This window comes from Octodon degus, unplaced genomic scaffold, assembly GCF_000260255.1.
Source record: "Octodon degus isolate 3935 unplaced genomic scaffold, OctDeg1.0 scaffold00091, whole genome shotgun sequence".
In the NCBI taxonomy this organism is placed as follows: domain Eukaryota; kingdom Metazoa; phylum Chordata; class Mammalia; order Rodentia; family Octodontidae; genus Octodon; species Octodon degus.
In genome coordinates, this window is record NW_004524667.1 from 6,948,003 (window position 1) to 6,963,945 (window position 15,943).

Here is a 15,943-nt window from a genome sequence, read left to right on the forward strand (position 1 = left end):
TTTGTATCTTCCAGGAATAATTAAAAGCATTATACCACAGCAATATGTGCATACCTATTTTTATAGTGGCACAACTTATAATAACTAAATCTTGGAAACATCCTAAATTCCCAGCAACTGTTGAATTGATAAAGAAGATATATTTATTTTTGTATAGTTCAGTACTAAAGAGCAATAAGCTTGAGACATACAGCTAAATAGATACATCTTGGGATCACTGAAATTAATTTGACACATGTGCTAAAATTTTGCCCAATTTCTCTGGTGTGAGAAACTGAAAGTGTAAATAAGGACCAAAATGTAAAACAGATATTGTGAAACAGGAAAAACATTCAAATGGGAAGGGGAACTAGGGAGGGGAGAGAAAGGAAGGGAGGGAAAAGAAAAAAATGAGAAAAGAAGGAAAAAAGGAAACAGCTTTTGTAAGTAAGGAGGGGGAGAGGGACTAAAGAGAGGGTAATGGAATGAGAAAAATGTCAAATTTTATCATGTACACGTACAAATTCTCTATGGTGAATGTGATCAATCTCTATCTCTATCTCTATCTCTATCTCTATCTCTATCTCTATCTATCTATCTATCTATCTATCTATCTATCCATCCATCTATCTATCTATCCTAATAAACTGAATTTTAAAAAATCAGTGTAGACTGTCACCAGAGTTCTTCTGAGTCTTGGCCACCCATGCTTATCTGGAAGACTGCCAGAGAGAGGACCTGGTGGGCCTTTCGTGACTCTCTCACCTTACCCTTGCAGGAACTTGGCTGAGCCCTGGCTCCCACTCTTGCTTGAAGGACTGGAGGGCACCTGAAAACAGGTGCCAGGAAGACTGACACAGGGACCAGTGGGAGCCTTGGGAAACCATACCCTGTGCCCACTCACCATTGAGAGAGCCTTGCAGAACTTCAGCCTGTACCCATCATCATCAGATCCTTCTGGAGCTGTGGCTTGACCCCCCACTGAGGTGGAAGCCACACTGAACCCCACACAGTGAGCCTACCCTGCCATCCCACTCTCCTGACAGTCAAGATCATAGAAGAACTTGGGAGTCACACATCTGAAATTTCTGAAATGATAGCAACTAAAGTAAACAAACAACTCCATCCAGCTATGGAAGAAGTAGGATCACAAATAATCTCTCAGGTAAAAAAGGAAATGACATTAATCATGAAAGAATTGCTCATTACATCTAAAGAAGACATAGATTAAAAAATAGAAGGATATGGGAAAATGACGGAACCATTAAATAAACAATATAAGGAAGAACTAGACTACATGAAACAGATTCAAACAGTTCCTTTCACGAACACGAAAGTAAAGATGTCTTAAAAATAACAAGGAACCAGGAAGTAATAATACAACAGCTGCAAGATGATGCAAAGAAAAATGATATAAGACTAGTAGGTATCAATAAATCAGCTGGAGTTAACACAAATGACATAAAAAGATTGCTTTCAGAAGGGGTAGCAGAAAATTCCCCAAGCCTAGGAAAAAAATCTGAGAGACAACTGAGGCATACCGAATTCCAGCTAGCCATAATCAAAATAAATCTTAGATTGGCCTGTGACAGCACCTGTCATCGGTAGTGGTTGTATCTGGGAAGGAGAGAAAATGGTGGCGGAGCTGAGAAAGACCGAAATGCAGACTCTTTTTAGGAGACTTCGCACAATTCCAACCAACAAAGCCTCTTTCAACTGTGGCGTCAAGAGTCCAAGCTGGGCCAGCATCACATATACTGTTTTTCTGCGCATCCACTCCTCCAGGGTGCACCATTCCCTTGGGGTCCACCTTAGCTTTATTAGGCCCACAGAGTTGGATTCCAACTGGAGCTGGTTTCAGCTGAGGTATATGCAGGTTGGCAGGAATGCCAATGTGATAGCCTTTTTCTATCAACACAGATGCACAGCCAATGATGACAACACCCAGTATAATAGCTGAGCTGCCCAGATGTACCTAGAGAAGACCCGGCAGTGGGGAGTGCAGCCCTGGCTAGGCACGGCACTAATCTTTGGATAGACACATGAGCAGTGCTCCTGGTCACTCCTTGGAGAAGAAGGACTCTGATTTCTTCAGTAAAATTCTTCCCTGCCTGGGACACACCCACCACTGAGCCTTCAGAGACCCAGCAGCCAGCCCTGCCTGCAGAGAGGAGCAGCCTGGCACAGCCGGAGCAGGGCCCCAATACCGACCTGCTTGGTTCCTCATACAAGGCCTCCCTAGATCTGAAAAGCTCCATCATTGGCAAAAGAAAGCCAGCAGCATCCAAGAAGGGGCTGGGGGCCAAGAAAGGCCTGGAGGCACAGAATGTGAGCAACCAGAGCTTCATGTGAGATCGAGCGGCAAGCCCAGGTGGCAGAGAAACTGTGTGAGCAGCAGGTGGCAGACACCAAGAAGCAGGCGGAGGAGTCCATGGCTGCCTCCATGTGCCTGGCCTATCAAGAGCTCCAGAATGACTGGAAGAAGGAGAAGAAGCTGCAGAACCTGGAAGGGAAGAAGTGGGAGCAGGCCAAGAGGCTAGGCATGGGCCTGGTGTCCCACAGCTCCATCTTCCACTCAGTGCTGTCTGAGATGCAAGTGATTGAGTAGGAGACCCCCGTGACTGCGAAATCCTTCCACTCATAGCTGGACTTGTTTGACGATGTTGGAACCTTTGCCTCCGGGCCCCCAAAGTACAAGAACAACCCATTTTCCTTGGAATCCTTTGATTCTCACTGGGACTCAGATACCCCCTGGGGAATGGTCAGGGTGGAGAAGGAGCCAGAAGTGACCATCTCAAGCATCTGGCCTATTTCAGAAAAAGCCACAAACTGGAGGGAGGTAAAGAGCCGGGGCTTGGGTGTGGAGTCTAGCAAAGCACAGCAGGAGTCCGCAGGCGCCGAGGCCATCTTGTCAGACATGTTCTTCGGGCAGGATGTGGACATTGAGTACGAAGCCAGGTCTTACCTGGAGCAGCTCTTGGGCAGAAGTGCCATCAGCTCTGTAGACCTCTTTGGGGACACAGAGCTCATGGAGCAGGAAGTGTGCCTCTGAGGAACGTTCTCCCTACTTCTGATGTTGTGCAATTTAAGCAGGGTGTCAAGTCTGTGGCTGGCAAGATAGCCGTGCTGGGTGATGAACTTGCTGCAGGAACACTACGGTTCTTACTGAGCCCAGTTCTGAGGCTTAAGCCCATGGTGGTATCAGCAGCAGGTGCTCCATGACTCTGGAGCCAGTGACACCTGAGGAGGACTACTTCTCTGTGCTGTGTGAGTGGAGGGCTTCAGGGACCGATGGCAGTGCCCTGATAGTACTAACCTTTGCCTCTGCCTGTGGATCACGTCCCTTCTCACCCCTTTGAGCCCCGCCTGAAGCTGCTGCTCACCTGGCTGTCCTGGGAGGAGGGCAGGTGCCCTGGCTCTTCCAGTCAGTGAGTCCCCTATGGAAGCTGACTGTGCAAGGCTTCTGCCAGCTCTCTGGGGAAAGGTGTCCCCTCTGGAGGCCCTGGACTTTCCCTGCTGTCACTAGTGGCCTCTTCTGGGTGTCAGGGAGGGCAGGAGGGGGAGGACCTTGGCGCCTAAGGGCTAGAGACTACCTGGAACTTTGAGTTTCCTTTGGGACAGCTTGGAGGCCTGAGTGATCCTCTCTTGTCCCCTCTACTGCCATCAGGGAGGCTGCCTGCCCCTGTCTCAACCCCAGGTCACTGTGGCCACACCCAAGACCCCATTCTCTCCCTGGTCAGCATGCTACCATGGTGTTGCCCACTCTATTCTGGGAAAGGAAGCTGTGTGTGCTGTGGCCAGGGAAATGGGAGATGGGGCAGCATTGTCCCTGGCTCAGCTTCCTTCACATAATCCTGGGATGGGGGGTTCGACCAGCACCCTGGCAGTGAACGCTTGAGCCCACTGCAGGCCTCCTTCAGCGGCTGGGCCACGCACTGTGTCATCTTGGTGCCATCTTCTCTGCCATGCAGCAGTCGGGCCCAGCCCCTACGCATGGGTGACAGGTTGGGCGCCCCAGCAAAGCAGACCACTTGGCCCTCCTCCCCAGAGGGACAGTTGCTTTCAGGACTGTTGTACTGAAACAAAGTGGTGTCAATAAAGCCCCCATGGGGCCTGTGTCAGAAAAAAAAATCTTCACACAGACACACAATAATCAAGATCCTGGAAATTAACCAAAAGAACAGACTATTAAAAGCTGTTAAACAGAAGAAACAGATCACTTATAATGGAAAGCTCATCAGAATCACAGGAGATTTCTTAACACAAACCATCAAATCAAAAGCTTTGAGTGAGATATTTCAAGTCCTGAAAGAAAAGAACTTCTAACCCAGATTGACATACCCTGCAAAACTATCTATCAAATTTATTCAAGAGATGAGATAAATCCATGACAAAGAAAAACTGAGGAAAGTCATGACAAGCAAACCTACCCTACAAAGAGTACTGAGATGTTTTAGAGACATCTAAAAGAGACAGATATTTTAGAAAGTGACAAAGAGGACCACAACTTCAAGGACAACAGAAGAGAATCACCAAGCAGAGCAAGCAATTAAGCAGAGTGGGAAAGTAGGGAGCCTACAATAGGAACACAACATGACAAAGATAAGCTAATACATCAGTTATAACCAGCAAGGTAAACAGATTCCATTCACTAATCAAAAGCAGCAGACTGGCAGAGTGAATAAAGAAACAAAATCCAACAATATGCTGCATACAAGAAACACATTTAACTCAAAAAGAAATTAATAGACTGAATGTAGAAGGATGGAAAACAATATTCCATGTGACAGGAAACCAGAAAAAAGCAAGCGTAGCTATTCTGGTTGCTCACAATGTCAACTTCAAACCAAGCATGATTAAAAGAGATAAAGAAGTTTCCCCTACATACTTGTTAGGGGAAAATTTTCCCCTACATACTTGTTAGGAGAAAATTTTCCCCTACATACTTGTTAGGGGAAAATTGCAAGAGGAAGTGATAACAATTATAAATATATATAAATATATATGCACCCATTGTAGGAGCACCCAACTATATAAAATAAATTTTAACAGACATGAAAAATCAAATGAGGAATAATATAAATGTACTGGGGAACTTTAACACTCCATAGATCAACTATGCCAAAAAAAATCAGCAAACAAATAACAGAACTAAACCAAACTTGTGAAGAAATGGACTTAGTAGACCTTTACAGAGTGTTCCACCCAGCAGCATCAGAATAAACATTCTTCTCAGCTTCACATGGTACCTTCTCCAAAATAGATCATCTGTTAGCACATAGACCATGCTTAAGTAAATGTAAAGGACTCAGAATTATTCCATGCATATTAATAACTATAGTGCAATGAAACTGGAAATTATTAACAAAAGAAATATAAAAAACTCTATAAATGCATGGAATGTAAATAATGCTCTCCTGAATAATCAAGAGCTCACAGATTAAATTAAAGGAGAAATTTAGAATTATTTACAATCAAATGAAAATGCAGATAAAACTTACTGGAACATGTGGGATGCAATGAAAGCTGTCTTAAGAGAAAAATTTACAGCAATAAATTCTCACATCAGGAAAATAGAACAAGCCCAAATAATCTTGTGTTGCACCTCAACTTTCTAGAAACAGAAGAGCAAGTTGAGATCAAAGCCCAAAGAAGATAGGAAATTATAAAGATCAGATAGAAATAAATGCAACAGAGATGAAGAAAACAATATAAAGAATTAATGAGGGTAAAGTTGGTTCTTTGAAAGAATAAATAAGGGGCTGGGGAGATGGCTCAGTGGAATAAGTGCTTCCCTGGCAAGCACAAGTGCCTGAGTTCAATCCCCGGTTCTGAAAAAAAAAAAAAAAAAAAAAGAAAGAAAGAATAAATAAAATTGGTAAATCCATAGCCAATGTTATATAAAAAAAAAAAAGAAAAAAAAGTTAAAAAAAAAAGGGCCGCGGAGATAGCTCAGTGGAATAAGTGCTTGCCTGGCAAGCTCAAGGTCCTGAGTTCGATCCCTGGTACCACCAAACAACAACAACAACAACAACACAAAACCAAATTCCTGCAATAAAGAATGAAAACGCAAAATCACTACATACCCTACAGAAATTCAGAATATCATCAATACCTATTTTCAAAATCTTCACTCTCACAGGACGGAAAACACAAAAGAAGTGGACAGATTCCCAGATATACAAACTACCAAAGCTGAATCAATAAGATATAAAAATTCTGAATAATCCAGTATCAGTCAATAAAATAGAAAATGTAGTAAAAAACCTTACCAACAAAGAAAAGCCCAGGTCCTGATTCTACAAGAAATTTAGAGAAGATCTAACACCAAATCTACTCAAACTCTTCTGTGAAATTGAAAGGGAAGCAATTTTTCCAAACTCATTCCTGGAGGCAAGTATTACTCTGATATCAAAACCAGAGAAGTACCCAAGAAAACTACTAGCCATTCTCCCTAATGAACATAGATGCAAAAGTCCTCAGTAAAATACTAATGAACAGAATGTAGCAAATCATCAAGAAGATTATACATCATGAGCAAGTGGGATTCACCCCAGGAATGGTGATATGATACTGTACATAGAAGAGCCCAAAAATTCCACTGAGAGACTTGTAGATTTAATAACCAAATTTACTAGTGTAGCAGGATTCAAAGTTAATTCTCAAATATCAATAGCATTTGTATATACAAACAACAAATGCAGAGAGAGAAATTATGGCAACCATGCTTTTCATAATAATACCTAAAAAAATGAAATACTTAGGAATCAATCTCACAAAGGAAGTAAGATTTATACAGAGAAAATTACAGTACTATGAAAAAAGAGATCAAAGAGGATTTCAGAAAATGGAAAGCTATTCCTTGCTCCTGGATAGGAAGAACCAACATTGTGAAAATGACCTTACTCCCAAAGTTGTTATACAGATTCAATGCAATCCCAAGTAAAATACTATTAGTATACCTCACTGACCTAGAAAAACATTCCTAAAATTCATCTGGAACTAGAAAAGTCCTAAAATATCAAAATCAATCAGGTAACAAAGGAAAGGCAGGAGGCATTACAATCCCTGACTTGAAATTATACTAGAAAGCTACTGTGATAAAATCAGCATGGTACTGGAATGACAGACCTGAAGATCAATGGAACAGATTAGAAGATGTAGACTCAACTACAAGCACACTCACCACCTTATCTTTGACAAAGGGGCCAAACATGTTCACTGGAAGATAGCCTCTTTGATAAGTGGTGCTGGAAAAACTGGCTTTCCACATGCTGAAGACTTAAAATAGACCCATGTTTATCACCATGCACAAAACTACAGTCAAAATGGAACAAATTTAAAAAAAAAATGTATTTAGTACAGATCTACAGGGTCTCCTTATGTAGATCAGACTCATAGTGATCCTCCTGTTTTCAGCCTCCCAAGCGCTGGGATTACAGGCAAGCACCACCATGTCGTCTCAACTGCTGTCTCAGCACGCCCTGGGGGTGGGGCTGGCATAGCTTGTGGTGCTGGGGATTGAACCCTGGTCCCTGCACTCTGCCTAAGCAGGCGCTTTAATCCACTGAGCTATCTGGCTGGCCCAGAACAAACATTTAAATACCAAAACTGAAACACTAAATCTTCTGGAGGAGAAAGTAGGTAGAAATCTTAAGGACATAGGAGTAGATAATTTGTAGAATTGTACTGCTGATTTCTGCTGGTCTTTTGAATAGAGCAGTTATTGCTAATTTTTTTTCCTTTTAATTTCTTAAGACTTTTTGCTGTTTTTTTCTTCAAACCAATTTTGCACATTTATATCTGGTAGCCTAAACAACTACTTTGAAAATAATATCATGCAGTATGGCAACCATTGCTGAATTCCTGTTCTTTGTTTAGTGAAAATTTGTATCATTTCTGATGCTTTTTTTAATTTATTTTGTTCGTTAAGTAAAAAAAATAAATAAAATAAAGCAGTGGACATGAAATAAGAGAAAATAAATTAAAAATCAGTAGTATAGACAAGGAGGCTTCTGTCTGGAGTACAGCTGAGTTTTCAGCAATATAAGGAGGCCTGATAGTTTCTAACCCCTGCTAACAAGGGTTCAAGCAAGGTCAAGGCCATTGGTCTGTAGTCAGTCTTCAGCATTTGAAACAGTTCTGTTTGTGTATTTGTTTCTCCTTAGTGTTTACAGAATAGCCACCATTGTCCTACAATAGGCAGAGGTATCACATGCAGGAAAAATAAGGAAGGGAACCACAGAAGGAAGTGTTACAGCTATGTTTAGATGTCCCCCAAAGCCTCATGTGGTCATAAGCAGGGCTTTTCAGAAGTGGCTGGATTTGGGGTGTGTAATGTTGGTGTCAGGAAGTGTGGTTACTACCTTTGTGCACTCACTGGCTTGACTTGGTTCTGGTTGTTGATAGTGGGAACCCACCCCAGATATGAGTGCTGCGTGCCCTAAGGGGGTGTAGTCTGGAGAGAGCATAATGCACAGAAAGAGGGCTGCTGTCATTGCTTACTGCTTTGCTACTTCACTGCTTGCTGTTTTCTGCTTGCTACGAACAGTTCATCCTGCCTTGGAGCCAGCAAACTGTGAATTAAAACCTCTATAAACTGGGCTACAAGAACCTTTTCCTTCTTCAACTTTCAGTGGCAGGTATTTTGTCTCTGCAATGAGAAAAGTAACTAAACAAGGAGGTGAGATGCAAACAGTACAGCAGTCAAAGGTAATTGGTCCAGTGGTGCCGGAGGAAGGCACAAGGATTAGTCTCATTCCTTCCAGGTGTAATACTAGTCATTTTCATGGATCTGCACCAAGAACTTATTGAACTGCTGTGCTTCTGTAGGAAGGAGATTTGTTGGCTCCAAACTAGACTCAGACTTTCCCCTTCACCTGTGTGGACTGAGCTGCATGATCATAGACCCTCTGGAGTAGGCACTGTTCCAGCCTTGCTTGGTGAGAATTCTATGAAGATGGTACCTCCAACAGAACACACCCTCCAGAGAGGACCAGAGACAGTCCTAACAGTGGGGTCTAAAGGAAATTTTAAAGGAGACATTAAGTAGGATGAAGTTGGCTCCTTCCTTCTCTTTGAGGATGGGGCTGGGGAGCTGGCTCAGTGGAATAAGCACTCCCCTAGCAAGTGCAAGGGTCTGAGTTCAATCCCCAGTTCTGCCAAAAAAAAAAAAAAAAACAAACCTTCCTCTTTGAGGATCTGGAGATCACTGTGCAAGGCACTGTGCCAGTCAACTCTGAGGAGCTTGACATTCCAGTCATATAGATGGTCAGCCACGAGTGTGACTGCATCATTTCCACCTTCGAAGCTCTGTGACCTGTGTATGTCCTGGAGCTCCTTTGTTAGCTGGTCAGTGTCTTGCCTCTGGTTCTTTTTCCTTTTCTTGAGGATGGCCAAGTTTTCTTTTCTGATGCCATCATCTTCATATTTCTTAGTCTCAGCTCGCTCTTCCTTTCATTTCACAGTGATCTGAGTCTTCTCTGTCCACAAGTATCACTTCACCTTCATCCTTCCTCCTGTGTGCACCACTCTGCTTGCCAGAGCTGATCCAGTACGTCTACATTGGGATGCTGTGGGAGGTGGTAGTTTGTACAGAGGAGCTACAATCTTCTTCAGATGCTGCATGAGCAGAGGATCTCATTTCTTTATGGCCACCAGCCTCTTCAAGACAGCAGCCACCTTACTATCATCAGACTCCAGTGGACTAGGGGCACAGCAGGGTAGGATTCAGTGATGTTGCAGTGGATGCAGGAGGGGTTGTCCCACACTGATCTCCATGGGGGATGTAGTCAGGACAGCTGAGCTTGTCCAGGTAGTCACTGGTAATGCAGAAACACTGGTGGCACGTGGAAAATGGGTTCAAATCCCACTCAGGTTCAACTCTCACTCAGATGGGCCCTGTCCCTGCCCAGTCCCCAGCTGCTTCCCCTGAGAATGATACCTCTGCTTTGCTCTGGGCTCCCTGCCCTGATTGGATGGACACTTCCCCTGCTATTGTTTCAAGTTTCTTCAGACCACACTCATAAGTGAATCAGACTTGTATGTGTAAACATCATATTGTCTCTGTAGAGTAAGGAGCTAAAAGAGTAAGATCCAAAATGTACAACAGACACTGGGAAATGGGAAGAAACTGTTCAAAAGGAAAGAGAAACTGTGATGGGGCCAAGGAAAAAAGGGAAAAAGAAAAAAAAATACATATAATAGTTAAGACAGCTCTACTACTAATTTCTACTAGAGTTCATTGAAAAGAAAGGTTTATGCTTATACCATTTGATGGGCTTTTAATAACTAATTTTTGTATTCTGAGCAACTACTTTCAAGATAACCATATGTGAAATACTAACCATTGTTACTCTCCTACTATCTTGTATTGAAATTTTATGCCATTGTTTTTATTTTTTCTGTTTTTAAAAAACAATTTTAATCTCCATTGTGATATATTTTAGAGGATGGCAATGTCATCTGACTACAGTAGGGCCTTTGGGAGGTACCCTGGATTAGATAATGACAGGGTTGAGGCCCATAATTGAATCCTAGAGGATTTACAGAAAGAGGGGAGGGAAGGAGAAAGGGGAGAGACAGGACACAGAGGCAACACACACACACACACACACACACACACACACACACACACACACACATCCATGTCCCATGTGAATCCCTGCACCATGGAGCTTTGCCATTAAGAAGGTCATTACATGTAGCCCCTAGAACAGTTTTCTTTACAACTCTCTTGGTCTGTGGATTGTGTTACTGGTAAAATAAAACAGATTAATTCCTTTTTTTCCTCTTCCCTAGTGGCTCATTTTCCCTACTAGAATACAGTACAGTACCACTAAGTGATTTCCTTGTACATAGCCTATTTCTGTTTCCATTCATCATGGTAGTTATAGTAATAATATTAGTCCAGTCAGCTTTTCATCTAAGGAAAAAAAAATGGTACCAGTACTCACGCACTGAATTGTTTTCAGCATGAGTAGTCTGCAGTGTTTAGCACCAATAGAAACCGCTTGTATTTTGTTGCTGTTGTTAATAATACATTCAGATATTACATTATGCTGATTCATTATGACTTATACTAACTGCTATATTTAACTCCTAACGAAAATCTTACTGTAACTTTATAAAATTCATTCTTCCCTGAAAGTCAAAACTTAATTGTCAAGCCTTATTTTCCCACATTGTTTCCTCATTTGAAATAGGGATAACATTACGCTCTAAGTTGATATGAGCTTAAAATGAATAATGTCTAAGTAGTACACAGACAACTGCAAAGAAATATACACATTTTAGTGGATTTAATTTGTGCCATATTGTCTTAAAGCATGTGAGCTGATGCAAACAGGAAAGACTTCCAAAGAATCACTGGCCATCAACCCAAGACTTTGGTTCTTTAGGCACTCGGCCATATACCATTTTTTGGTGGCTACAAGTCTACCAGTCTACAAGTCTTACCATAGTCTACCAGTCACAAACTCCTTGAGGTATTAGTTGTGCCTCCTTGGTACATAGCTGTAGTTGCCTTTTTTTTTTTTTTTTTTTTTTGCTGTTTCACCCCACCTGGGGACAGGGCTGGCATGGCATGTGGTGGTAGGGATCAAACTGTGGTCCCCTGTGCCTGCAATAAGCTTGTCTAAGCAGGTACTTTAGACCACTGAGCTACCTCACCGGCCCTGTAGTTATCTTCTGAGGCATCCCCAGGAACTACTGCTCTAGCTCATCCTGGCCTTCTTACAAACAAATCACCTATCACCACTTTCCTGTCTTTTTAGAAGACTTAGCATTATCTTAAAAGCACAACAAATTTCAACTAAGGCCCTTCTTCTACTTGTGACAGCTGTACTATTTTACAAATCCACCCTCCTATGTAGGCTTATTGCTCTTGGCCATTGTATCAAATAAGTTATTCCATCCATTCTCACTTACTCATGTTCATATTTCATCATGTTGGTTTTTTATCCTTTAATGCAATTACCTTCTACTGTTATTCTACCTGCAGAACTTTTTCACTGTTCTTTGGGACCCTTGTGTGGAGACTCCTGCTCTCTTTTGTTCAATATCCCTTTCTCACACCTTCTTATACCACCCTCACCTGTAAGGCAAGGCATATGACCATGATGGGCCAAATGAATTACCCAGTAGCATAATGCTATCTCTGTTTTAAGTGAGGACAGAGAGCAGCTCAGTGAAATCACCTATTTAAAGTTCGGCAATATCAACACTGTTTTAAATTTTAACTCTCAGGGTGAAGAATGTGAATTTTATTTTATAAAATTATGTTCAGGTTTACTAAAAAAGTATATATTGCAGCCAAGTATGGTGGCACATGGTTGTAATTCCAGGACTCAGAAGCCTGGGTCAGGAAGATCACAAGTTTGAGGCTAGCCTATGCAACTTGGCAGGACACAGTCTTTAAATAAAATTTAAACTGATAAAAAGGGGCAAATACGGTATTTTGTGACAATGTGTATAAGTCAAAATGAAATCGTCAAAAAGAAATATGTGAATATAGTGTTAACAACAACAAAAGACAAGCAACTAAAGTTTGTCGGGCACAAACCCTTCAATAAACACTACAGATTACTTGATAGTGATAGCAACTCACTGAGTTAGACACTGGTCTCACTGTTTTTTTTTTACAGATGAGGTACTGATTGTACAAACTGCTGCTAAACTGTTACCACTGTCACCACAGTGAATGGAAACATGAATAGGCTGCATGTAAGAAATTACTCATCTCCTTTATCCTCAGGGAATATGTTACAAGATTCCTAGCGGGTGCCTGAAACCACAGACAGAACCAAACATTATAATTTAACACCTTTTTTTGTCTTAACTACACACTTAGTGCACATACACATTATAATCATAATTTTTACTCTTTGAAATAATGATAACCTAAGTTTGCAGAACAAAATTAGAGAAAAAGGAGGGCTACAAGGAAAGCCAACATTTTGGCCCTAGCCTTCCAAGGTCAATTAAGACTCAGGACATATGAGAACTTGTACTTTAACGTCATGTACCTTGGTAGTGTCCCAAATTTTCTGATCAAGAAGATTATGGGGCCAAAGAGGAAAGTGATCGATGACGTAGAGTGTGCCTAAGGAAAGTCACATGGGGAGAAAACACTCTCTCAGGCTTTCACAAAGAGCACATTGGCCAAGCAATGGCCGTGATTCATCCACGTGGCTGCACTGACAAAGGTTCTACAGTCTGAGGTACAGGATCTCAGGATAAATCCTGAGGGCATTTCACTGACCTTCTCAGACCAAAAAGCTACAACTCTTGTTGCACAGGTCCTGCTTTACCTTGGTCTTAACCATCCAGTAGAAAAGTATGAAGACGAAATATAGGAAGTAAAGCCATGCTGTTATGTTGAGCTGTGGGGGACTCAGGTCAATAATTTCTGACATTGCCAGTTGAACAGAAGACCCAATACTATTATGGGCTACTGTACTCTTTTAGAATATTTTGCTGAGTTTACACACCTATAATATTCAATAACGGAACTTAGAAAAAATGGGGTATGCCTATGAATGTCCATTTTGTATCTGTGTATTCAAAGTGGTTAGGATAGATATATACTTGCATTCTCCTAATGAATAGAATGATTTGTTCTAATGGTGTTTGTAAATAGGATCTCAAGTCCGCATCTTGTACAGCAATTAACCACTAAGAAGAATATATGCAGTGTGTTATTTGTTGAATCTGTACTTTCGATTTGATTTGAAACTGTCTCATTGCTATCTGTTTATCAATTAAATTTTGGAAAAAAAAAAGAAATAATGACAGCCACACTGGCAAGAAATTATTTTCCTTTCTTGACAGTGTCACAGATGGAACATTTTATAGTTTTTCTGGCATATCTGAATTGCCAGTGGTATCACTTAATGCATACTGAGGCCTTTTGAAACTCAAGGGTTACTTGATCACAGTCACTGTCTATTACTGAGATGGTGTGTGATTGATGGGCAGGTAGGACACCGGGCATGGAAATACTGTACAAAGGGATGATTTGTGTCAAGGGTGAGATGGTGGGGAATACCAAAAGATTATATAACACAGCTCAAAATGGTATGCCCCCTAAAACTTATGGTCAATTTCAGGAATTTTTCATTTTACATTTTCAGATAATGGTTGACTAGTGAAACTGCACAAACAAAACCAAACCTAAGGGTATGACTTCTGGAGTAGTAGTTCATTATAATTAAGAAATGAGCACTAGGCTAGGAAAGAAGAGAAAAAAATCTTCATGGTTAAGACCAATCCTAGGCTTAGACACAACGGAGCAAGCTTTGTGCATTTCTCAGCCAATTTTCACTCCTCTGAGCATTTTCTGGAATCTTCAAACTGCTAACTACATTCTCACATCATAGTCTGTTACCCGCCAAGTACCTAAAGATACTAATGCATTCTTTCCTATACATGTCATTTTTCCTTAAAGCTTTTTTTACACATTCCTATCTGCTAATATTAAAATTGGTTGAGATACTGGTAGGAAACTGTACATATGTGCAAGCACATAGACGCACTTACCAGAGGGAAAGCCTTCCTGGATGCAGATGTGGCCATTCTGTCAAAGAAGCCACATATATTATTTCATGGGATTACTGGCCATTTGCCTATCTTCTTTGGAGAAATGTCCATAATTTTTGCCCATTTGTGATTTTTTTTTTTTTTTTTTTTTTGTATTTTAGGGAAGGGTCTACAGGGTGTTCAGGGTTTCACTACTATTTCTTTCTTTTTTTTTTTTTTCCTGTATTTTTAGGGAAGGGTCTATAAGGTGTTCAAGGTCTCACTACTAGATCCAACTCCGAGTGGTCTGCCTGTTTACAGCCTCCCAAGAGCTGGGATTATAGGTGCATGCCACCATGCCCAGTCTCAATCACCATCTCAGCACACCCTGGCAGTGGGGCTGGCACAGCAGGCCTGGGGATTGAACCCCCAGCCCCTGCGCCTACTTGCAAGCGCTTTAATCTGCTGAGCTATTTGGCCTGCCCTTGTGAATTATTTTTGAAAAATTTTATAGGCACTTTGTAATATAGAATAGCTGTGGTATACAACAGGCATGAGCATACACGTATTGAAGTGGAACAAAGATGCTAGGAACCTTGGAAAAGAGGCAGGAAATGGAGGAAGACAATAAAGACATGTCAAAGACAAGTAATTCTTTCCTTTAGGGAAGAATAAAGAATACTCTTCAGATTCTGAGTTTATTTTAGTTTTGAAATGTGGTGACCTTACAAATTTAATTAAGCATTGCTAAACTAGACTGTGAACATAATCATTATTTTATAATACTACTTAAATTTAAAAAAGCCTTATCTTATGACCTAATTTAAAAGACTTTTTGGTTTATAACTCATATATAGACTGATAATTATATAGTAACATCTAAACTTGGAAAATATGTTGATTGCAATGATGGATTACAATCCCCAGCCCCACGTGCCGTGCCAACCCTCAGAGGCAGCTGAATAGCCACAAAGTCTGGGTGTGGTGGCACGCACCTATAATCCCAGCAATGGGGAGGCCATAAACAGGAGGATCACTGCGAGTCTGAGCTGGGTAGTGAGACTATGTACCAAATACATAAAATGAAAAAAAGAAGATTACAAAAATAATTATTCATCATTTAATACTTTTAATTGAGTATGTAATATTTTTCACTTATCCACAATTGATACACATAAGCAACTGTGAGATATCAGTATGAAAGTACATATATGATCCTAGAACCAATGCTTAATCCTAACTGGTAAAACATGAAAACAAGGCTGTTATCCAGACATAGAGAGCTGAAGAAAATAAAACAGTATTTAGTGATGACTGATAATAACTACAGTACTCTTCAAGAGTACTACCTGGTGTAAATTATACAAAGTTTGTTATTTTTAAAGTAATCATTTCACTTAATTCAAATAAAATCAATAAACTACTAGATTCTGAACTTTTTTTGTAA

The 15,943-nt window shown here is 41.0% G+C and overlaps 2 pseudogenes; one reads left to right on the plus strand and one right to left on the minus strand.

Moving 5' to 3' along the window:
- Nucleotides 1-1,612: 1,612 nt before the first annotated feature.
- LOC101591940 lies at nucleotides 1,613-3,148 on the plus strand (annotated as a pseudogene).
- A 5,706-nt stretch (nucleotides 3,149-8,854) lies between these two features.
- On the minus strand, nucleotides 8,855-11,911 carry LOC101588774 (annotated as a pseudogene).
- Nucleotides 11,912-15,943: the final 4,032 nt, after the last annotated feature.